At 33.1% G+C, this 10,665-nt stretch overlaps 1 pseudogene; it reads left to right on the forward strand.

The window, feature by feature from the left end:
- The first annotated feature begins 5,667 nt into the window (after window positions 1–5,667).
- LOC143596315 (mavicyanin pseudogene) lies at window positions 5,668–6,427 on the forward strand (annotated as a pseudogene).
- The last annotated feature ends 4,238 nt before the right edge of the window (window positions 6,428–10,665 follow it).

Consider the following 10,665-nt stretch of genomic DNA (forward strand, 5'->3'; position numbering starts at 1 on the left):
TTGTTGTAAAAAGTAACCCGATTCATTTTTCTGAGGCATTTTTTATTAACGAAAATAAAATTTTTCCACTCTGCCTCTTGGACCCTACTAGGGGATGCCGGCCCTAGACCCCGCAACCAGGGGCGCTGCCCCCGGACCCCCCGCCCATTAGGGACTTCACTAACCTAGAGGTATGATTTGTTTAGAAGAAGTTAATTAATACTTATAATTATTATACAGTTAGCCGTGCACAGCTAAGGAAGGGTATTATCATTAACTCAGAGAGAAACCGACTACAGGTGAGTTTCTAGCCCCTTTATCTGTTATGTTTTCGGGGCTGTGTGCATACTCCTATGTGTTTAGTGAATACACTTACCTTAAGTGGTAAGTGTATGCTACGTGAATTTCTATGAATGATATACGAATGGTATAGAAAGAGTTAAGAGTGTGTATATGGACGTGTATGATTATAAATAAAGATATAACATGTCAGCAAAGTACGTATGGATGTATGGTTTAATGATGGTACAGAATGAAGGACCGCGCCCTTACAATATCTGTGATGATAGGGACCAGACACTCACAATATATGTGATGATAGGGACCAGACCCTCATAATATCTGTGATGATATTGACTAGACCCTAATAATATCTGTGATGATTGAGATAGAATAGCTTATATTATACCATAGGGATTTATGAAAGAAAATATGTAATTACGTATGCATGTGAGTAAGGATGTGAATGTAATGTGTGTTAATTGATTAACTAGAACTCACTCAGTGTAGCTGACTTTAGTATGCACGCAGGTAAATAGGTTAAAGGAGCTGGCTTGAGGAGGGCACATGGTAGGGACTGGAAGGCTGGCATCTTGAGAAGAAGTGTTACGAACCTCTTGTGTTATGTTATGTTTAAGACAAGATAAATTCTGTTAAGACAAGATTTGATGTTTTGTAATGTATTGGTTGATGTTTTTAATTATTCCGTGAAAGTTTTAATTACCTCTGATTTTAGAATTGTGTTAATGAGTAAATCCAACTCCAAATGTAGGGAACCGGGAACGGGGCCTTACAGTAACCTAGTTATTTAAAAAAAAAAGTTATTTGATTTATATACTCCCAACTTTCACTCATTGATCGAAAACACACCTGCCACTCCCAACTTTCATCTTATTTCCTTTTGACAGTCCTAAACTAATGTGAAACTTAGTTTTCTAATGATGTAGCATTTTTTGAAATGACATGGGAGGAACAGAAGAAATAAGGTAAAAGTTGAGAGTGATTGTAAACATTTCGTTAATTGAGAGTATTTTTGGCCAACAAATGCAAGTTGAGAATATTCAAATCCAATAGCCCTTGAAAAAATATTGATCCAAACTCCCTATGTATGCATGGAATTCATAATTCTAGTAGTACGATCATAGGTAAAATTATTTAAGTTTTTTTATTACATCGAAGCATCAGGCAAGCGGGCAACAAGTTGCGTCACTACCCCCTTTTTGAATTGCAAAACTCAATCTTTTAAAAACTACATTTACTGATCTTGGAGTCATAACATTACTATGCATAACCCCGTTGAACACGGTTAAGGAACTCCATAGCTTCAGGCGCGAGGGCAACAAAAATGAGAAAGATGAGAAAAAATCTAATCTATTGATCTTATATTTGAATGATGGAGATTAATTTAAGGGAAAAAATTGATGGGAAGGGCATAAAGGTAATAACCCACTTTTATTGACTTTCTCTTTTCACATGCAAAACACATGTCCATTCCCCCATTATTTTAAAATGTCCTTAACTTTTTCATGCAACATTCTTTTAAAAAAATCACCATAATAGCAAGTGTTTTTTTATCTTTAATATGAGTATCATATTGCTGTACAAAAACAAAAATAAAATAGTGGGTTTTTTATATTGTTTTATTAGTTGTTCATTGTGTTTTTTAATTGGGTTTTTCTATTCATTATATTATAGGTTTTGGTCATTGTATTATCAATTGGTACTCATATTAAAGATAAAAATTAAAACAAAGATTACGTCATTGTGTCTTTTTGTTTGTCATTGTGTCTTTGTGCTCACCATTTGTCTTTCTACTTATCATTGTGTTTTAGTCATTGTGAAACACGTTTATTGTCTTTTGTTCAGGATTAACATGTATTAGCATTGTATTATACATTTTAGTCATTGTGTTATCAATTGATACTCATATTAAAGACAAGAATTAAACAAAGATTACGTCATTGTGTCTTTTTGTTTGTCATTGTGTCTTTGTGCTCATCATTTGTCTTTCTACTTATCAATATGTTTTAGTCATTGTGTAATACGTTTATTGTCTTTTGTTCAGGATTCACATGTGGCATTCACTTAATTTGAGAAAAAAAAATATTACATTCATTGTTATTGTGTAATACATAGTTTCCATTGTGTTTTATGTTTCAGGTTATTATGTTGTATGTATTCACCATTGTTTTATGTTTCAGGTAATTGTGTTATATATTCATCATTATGTTTTACGTTTCAGGTTATTGTGTAATATGTATTCATCATTGTGTTTTATGTACTAGATAATTTGTTATTATTTTATCATTATATTTACGTATTGTTATTACGCAACGGTATTAATAACATTTAAAAAAACACACAATGATGATTTGAAAGACACAATGACGAAAAAACACAATAACAAATAGAAAGACACATTGGCGAAAAAAAAAACACAATGGCAAACAAAAGACACAATGATAGAATTTTTGTTTTAATTTTTATATAACAAAGTCATACTCATATTAAAGATAAAAAAACGTTTATTATTATTGTGGTATTTAAAAAAAATATATGAAAAAGTTATAGAAGTTTTAAAATTATAGAGGGATTGACATATAAATTGCTTGTGGGGAGAGAAAATATGTACGCACAATTACTTTTATGTCATATTTTCATTGGTTCCCACTTGACACATGTCAATTAACTATGGCTTCTTAAAATTTTCATTTTTATTGTCCTTTATAAAATAACTAAATCCTACGATCATTACATCATGCAATATTTATACATTATTAAGAAATGATAAAATAAAACATAATGTATGCATAAAAATAATGGAGAATTTATAATTGATATCTCTATCTTTTCATTTTTCAACCAACAAATGAATACCTTTTGAGTTGGAATTTTATATTACCTTTATGCGCTTATCGTGTACTGTTTTATAAGTTTTTATTATTTTTCTAAATTTAGGTTTAGGTCTTTAATTGATTTTATTTGATTAAATTACCTTTATGTCCTCATGCTTCTGGTATATGCTAAAAGTTAACATGGAAAGTGGATGGTCATTAGGGTGAAAAAATAAAAGGGAGACAAATTTTCATATAAAGAACGCTTATTAAAGTTAGATCTCTAAAAACTGTTTCAATAATTCATAGTATTGTTAATTTGTTAAAAAAATATAATTTATTATTATTATTATTATTATTATTATTATTATTATTACTTTGCAAGGCATAATATAGTATAGAACTTTATAAAAGCATAACTAATATGAAATAATCGATTAAAATACACATGGATTCTTGCAAGAGTATACAAACATGGGAAAGGAGCAATAACCCATTACCTAGCTATGAACACCCCAAGAGATGTCTATAGTTCCAAAGTCCAAACAACAGTAAGACAAATCTCGGACTAAAACTAAGGCAAACGAAAGTGTATGAAAAGCTCTAAGTGAAAACTATACTCTTTCCAAATTAATAGTGCATAACCCTGGTATGTAATCCTAGTATGATGTCTTCAAGACCTTCTATCCCTAATCATGTTCTCTAAGAGGTGCCAATCAATCGAATCATGCATAATCTGCTCATGTCTGCTTCTAACTACCCCTCCCCCTGTGCTAATATTTTCACAATTCTCACAAGAGCTGTCACATGTCTCATGTTCAAATGACCAAACCATCTCAGTGTCTTTTCTGTCTTATTTAAGATACACGTGTGATCTTTAATTTCTAAAAAAAAATTCATTTCTTATTCAACTAATCTTGTGTATTCTCACATTTATCTTAGTATTCCCATCTTCGCTATCACTATCTTTCATGAAGTTTCCACAATGACCATGGTCCTAATTAATTCTCATATGAACCCAGCTAATTTGGAATACTCCCTAAAAACTGAAAATAAAAATAGACTCTACTAAAAGTAGCAATCATGTTACTAGATTTAACTATTTTGATTGCTAGTAATCCTAGTTATTTAACAAACATTTATCTAAACTCCCTATGTATGCACGGAATTCATAATTCTAGAATGAGTATGATCATTCTTACATTATGTAATATCCAAATACGAAATTACTATTACTGTATATATTAAAACACAACTATGTTAAGCAATGTGTTTTTTTTACACTTTGCATTTTTTTGTTGTACATACTATCTAGCTATATTCTTAACAGATTACTTCACATATTTGTACTTCTTTTGATTGTATTTCATGCCTTCATATTTGTTCCATTTGCTACCCACTTAGAGTATTCCCGGTTGATTCTCCATCTCCATCTCTATAATTATATTAAAAACACCATCTTTTTTCTTTCATTTTCAATTAAATAATATTTTTTTTATACTTTTATCATTACCTTTTCCCTCTTATTCACTTACAACTACTTTAAAAAACAGTAAAAAATTATAGAGGTGAACAGTGTGTTTCTCCAAATTTAACCATAAACAGTAACAATTTATCTCTCCTCCTTTCACAACCACTTTTAACCATCTCTAAAAAATTGAGAGCTCTCTCACACGATTTAGAGAAACCAGTGGAAATGCTCTTAGTCTTCCATCTTTATTTCTTTAGATTCCCCACCCAATCACTTTTTGAAGTTAGGTTGACAATATAATTTTGTAGTTCTCAATTTTAATTTTGTTCTTCAATTTGGTTTTGATAGATAAGTTCGATAAATACAACTATCTTGAGCATTGTTAGTTATACCATTTGTTTCTTATGTTGTACACCCTCTCAAGCTTTTTGTGATGCACCCTTTGTGTTTTTGGTTGTACAACATTCTTATACGACTACTTTAATTCTCCTTTACAAGGGGAAACATTTTGTCAAATACTAATATTATAACCTTGGATGGCAGACACTTGCTTAGAGCATATGACATGAATTTGGGCCTGTTGCCTTAGCACCTTTTATTAGCAAATGATATAAACAAATTCAAGTCATAACACAGACAAGAAATTATGTTTTGAATTAAATTATACTGGAATTAATAGACAAATAATAAAGTTAACATAACTACTACTTTAACACCACCTCTACAAAGATTAGCAACCCTGCGGCAATATAACAGGGTCTAAAAACTAGTTATACATTATTAAGAAATGATAAAATAAAAGACAATATTTATGTATACAAATAACAGAGTATTTATATTTGATCACTTTTTATTTTTCGCCCAACATATGAACATGTCTTTTGGGTTGGATTTTTATATATAAACTTTTCTTTCTTTATGTATCACAAATAAACTTTACATACTAAAATCTCTCAATACCTAATACCACAATAACGCCATGGAACATTCCATACTAGCTAATATTTTGACTTTACAACTCATAATAGTCAACATTATAGTTCTACTATCCATAACTCCAATCATTCCTTTTCACCACCCTTATAAATACACACTCAAACCACCACCTTTACCACCCTAAACCACCACCAATTTCAAAACCCTAGCACAAAAAAAACCTCAAAAAATATAAAGTTTTTGATCGAAAGCGGGCGACCTGAGATTCGACACAACGATGGCATTTCCAAAGCCAACGGCGGTCCTATTGGTGGTGGTCATGATTGTTGCATCTTCCCAACTTCAATCCACAATGGGGAAAACCACACACATAGTTGGAGACGACTTGGGATGGACTATTCCTATTACTAACGGTGCCGCCACTTACACCACTTGGGCTTCCCAACGAACCTTCAGCATTGGCGATGAGCTAGTATTTAACTTCACCACCGGATTCCACACCGTGGCTGAGGTTTCTCAAGCGGCCACTTCCGACCCATGCACCGCCACCAGCACCCTCTCAGTTAACCCGGTCAGCCCAGTGACCATCACCCTAACCAGCCCTGGGACCCACCAATATATATGCACCATTATAGGTCATTGCCAACTTGGTCAGAAACTAACTATCAATGTTTCTCCCGCTGCTGGAACTCCTGAATCAGCACCCATATCTCCACCGTCTGCCATCGTTACTCCTCCATTTTCCTTTGGGTTATCTCCAGTCGGCAGCCCCATTCCGCTACCGTGGAATGCGTCTCCGGCATTTGCCGCAGTGGTGCCGGTCACTTTCTTGGCTGTTGCTTTGGCTTTCTTTTACTAGAGTATATTTTTAGTTGAATGGAGTTTTTTTTTTTCTTTTTGACGTATGCATGTATTTATAAATTTGTGACTTTTTTATATTTTTGTTTTCTTATGTTTTGTTATGGTGTATGTAACTTTGTATGATAAATAAATAAAGTTCACGTGTTTTTATTTAAATCTTTTGATCCTATGTGCTTTTTAAAAAAAATAAAAAAAAATTATGAGTTTTGATTTCCTATTTGCTATGTAAAAGGAGTTAAAAGTAAATATTTTTCCTATTGATGAACGGATAGAAGGAAACTAGTTTCACATGCTAGATGAGGAAACTGGCAATTGAGTATGCATACTTGTTACACTTTTAAGTTCACATAGTCTACAAGGATAGGATATGTTATGACATTATATATAGTCAATAGTGGCAAGCGTTCAGCTTAACTGTAGTGTAGTTGTATATGTTTTAGGATGCTCTGTTATATATTTTAGTCTGCAACATATATGTCATAAGACAATAACATTTTATTCTTTTTGCAGACATAAGGCATATTTCTTCTTTAATGCCAGACTTTTAAAGTTTAATTTTGTTACCGCAGGATTGGGAATTTGGTAAAAGAACACAATTATGCAATTGCTATATGCATCATACCCATCATTTCCATATAGGTGGCTATCTGTAGGTCCTCTAAATGGATCTCAAGACTTGACTCGGATCAATCCGTGTTGTTGGTTAGCGGAAATCACCAACGACACTCGGATCTCGGATCTTAGTTTGTTATTACAAAAGAGAGAAAATAAGAGGAGAGGTTTTGGAGAGAGAGAGAAACTTTTATTTCTTTGAGTGAAAGAGTTGGAGTTCCTTGGATAAATGGGTTAAGTGGCCCTTTTATAGGGTCCCCATTTATCCAAAACTTACAAAATAAACGTACAAACTAAATGTACCGAGTACGTACTATACCGACTAAAAGCAAACTAAAACAACATATACAATCCTAAAAACAATATAGAATATTGGCCCTACAATCTCCCTCAAGGATTGAGTATGTCGAGGAACCTTCGTCAAGTTCTTTGCTTCGTCTTTATTTCTTGAAACTTAGTACTTGTCTTGATCCAGGATCTTGAACCAGATTGGATCTTGAACAGTTCTTTATTTTCCAGTCTTATAGACTTGAACTTCAATCTTATTTTCTGGGAAGGATCGGCAACAACAAATTTTAGAAACATCAGATGCGGGAGGCTCGACATCTAATTTTCTCTTGTTGACTTTCTTGAGCCGACTGGTTTCTTTCCTTGTCTTCAGATACAATCAGTTCCTTTTTAGGTTCAACCACCAACTTTCACGTTCTCGTTTTCTTTTATGTGCTTCAACATCTGCAACTCCAAGCAGACTTGATCTTAATCTACCTGTCCATGTATAGCTGCACAAAACTTAGAACGATAAGATTCGCTCACAGACCCTCTCGAGGGTCAAGAAGAAATCGTTCATAGGCCCTCCCAATTTCAATCCCTCAACTTGTAAATGATTTGTTTAAGTCCCAGATTTCTAACGAACTTTGCATGAACGACCTTGACAACAAAACACATGATTTTGAATGAAACAAAGTTTAACAAAATATGTACGAACATAATAAAAACTTAAAATCTTTTTGGCATTTTCATATATTTTAAATATAACGAAAATATATACATAACATTTTGAAGTTAAAACTAAAATAAAACAAAATCCAAATAAACAATAAAAGATAGGAGTAAATATGAAATTAATATTATATATCAATAATATTTAAAGAATACGTTTACAAAATTATTTTTCTGAGAAAGATCACAACATGGAATCACATTAACTGTTAACGTTCTAGATCACACTTCTATTTGGACATTATTATGCCAAGAACCCAAAGTCGATTGTAGATATAATTTGTCCACTTTAAACTTAACAAGTATTTTGATGTCAACATGATACGTTAAGGTACAATTAGGCACAATGCTTGTGTGGTCCCCATTTAATCCGACAAATTACAGACTCCATCATACCTCGGGCTTAATTTGCTTTCACATGTCACCTCAACTTGACTTAAACCTTTCTTAGTTGATCACAGTAATCTTATTAACACACTTGACACTTTGACTTTGTGCACTTGAAACTTTGTACACTAAACTCGATCTAGAAAGATTAAAATAAAGCAGAAGTTCAGGCCATAACAATCAGGTCGGATAATACCATATTATCGCGCAGAGAAAGTCCAAGGCTTGAACAAAAGAAAGAAAATAAAACAAAGCAGAAGATTCAGGGCCTTAACAATCAGGTCGGATAATACCATATTATCGCGCAGGAGAAAGTCCAAGGCTTGAATCAAAATAAATGAAGAAATAAAGCAGAATTTAAAATTCCTAGAACTGACTCTTTTTCTTGATTTTTCTTTTTCTTTTCTGACTCTTTTGTTTTTCTTTTTCTTGCTTTTCTTGACGCTTTACTTGACTCTTTTCTTGACTCAATAAAAATTAGACTCAATAAAAATTAAAAGTGACACTGATTTTTCATAAGACAACTGTGATAAGTTAAAGAGAGGCTTGGGTATGACATGTTTAATTGCATTTCACTATCTAAGTACCTAATACTATTGATAGTCCTCCTTGATTGACCCTGCATGCACTAAGCTTTCAAATAGACATGGGTTCCCGGGATACTTTTGTCACGGGAAGGTCAACCGTAAATCGACCAAACTTGATTTTATTTCCTGAAAACCATTTATTTCTTGTTGGAGCCTCACTTGATGAAGAGCGGTCCTTAGGAATCCAAGCAAAAACTTGTTCCTTGGTTTTGGCAATTTTGGACTTCTCTTTTCTTGCTTTTGAAACTGTTTTTGGTAAATCCTCAGACTTTACAATCTTTGGATCCTTTTTGATTTTATCCTTCTTGGTTTTCCAAAAAGGTTTCTTTTTGTATTTTAATTTATTTACTTTGGATCTCACATCCATTTCACTAGGTTCACTATCAGCTTGATCAGTACTTGAATCAGGGCTACTAAAAGCTCTTTTGGGGACTGACTAAGCCGCCTTTGAATATCAAGCTGTTGCTTGAACCAGTGCTTGCAATGTCTTGCAAGGTGAGAAGAGTGACCACACACAAAACAACACTTTCTCCTGGGAGTGCCAAAGAACTCATCTGAACTGTAATGTGGTTGGTGTGGTGGGAAAGGTGATCCATGGAAAGGAACATGATTATAAAACACATTTGTATAATATGGATCAACAAAATTTTGTTGATAATGACCATAGTAGTTGTTATCACAGAAGTTGTATGACTGGGGGTTTCTTGATTGATTGGTTGTTTGAGAAAATGATCGTTTATTTGGTGGAACATATTTACACAACGTACTTGTCTTTTCATTTTCAAAAACTTTGCTTTTACATGAATTATCCTCAGTCTCACAACTTGATGATGAACAACTTGATATGTTCACCTCAACAGGCCTACTTTTGTTGACATTTTTCAATAAAAGTTTCATCACAAACGGTTTCATAATCTGAGTCAGAAGAAGAAAATTCACTTTCATTACGTACATCATTACAATTTTCTTCACTAGTGGTTTCGCAAAATACAGTTTTTGATTCCGACATCAAACATCCCAACATGGATTCACAAACTTTATTACAAACTGGATTGTTAATAGTTTTGGTTAGATCCACACATGATTCAAAACGTGGTTCTAACTTTCTTTTTAGCTTACAACCCAGCTTAACCGTCCCACATTCACCACCATTTACATCACCAGCTACTACACAAGACACATTGATGTCAGATTTATCAGATGATGGGACTGGAGCAGCAGTTTGAGAGGCAACAGGAACAAATTTCATAGGCGTTGGTATTCTACCAACCCAGTATTCCATTTCTTCCTCTGGAAAAGTATTATAGCTAAAGTGGGGCAAACTGGTGTAGTTATCATTGAATGGTGGTGGTACGGCAGTGTAATCGTACCCCAACCCCGCTTTAACATTAGTACTTCTCTGGGCTCCAATAAGATCATCTAACTTCTCAGATGATGCCTCAAATCTTTCGACTTGTTTTTCCTTTTCTTTCTTATCAGAAACTTCGAGTTTTAATTTCTTAATTTCTTCTTTTAAATCATTAATTATGTCTTTATAATAAATGACATTATGCTTTTCTCGAAAAATTTCAAGTCTAAGATTAGCTACATCATCGTGATGAGTTTTAATCTTTTCAACGTAGATCTTGTCAGCTTTTACATATTCAGCATTTAACTGACGAAGTTTTGCATTTTCTTTCAAAACTTCGTCTTCATGATATCTATAGTATGTGACTTTGTT

This window comes from Bidens hawaiensis, unplaced genomic scaffold, assembly GCF_021521415.1.
Source record: "Bidens hawaiensis isolate Kalapana, Puna unplaced genomic scaffold, B.hawaiensis_p1.1 tig00046230_1, whole genome shotgun sequence".
Lineage (NCBI taxonomy): Eukaryota > Viridiplantae > Streptophyta > Magnoliopsida > Asterales > Asteraceae > Bidens > Bidens hawaiensis.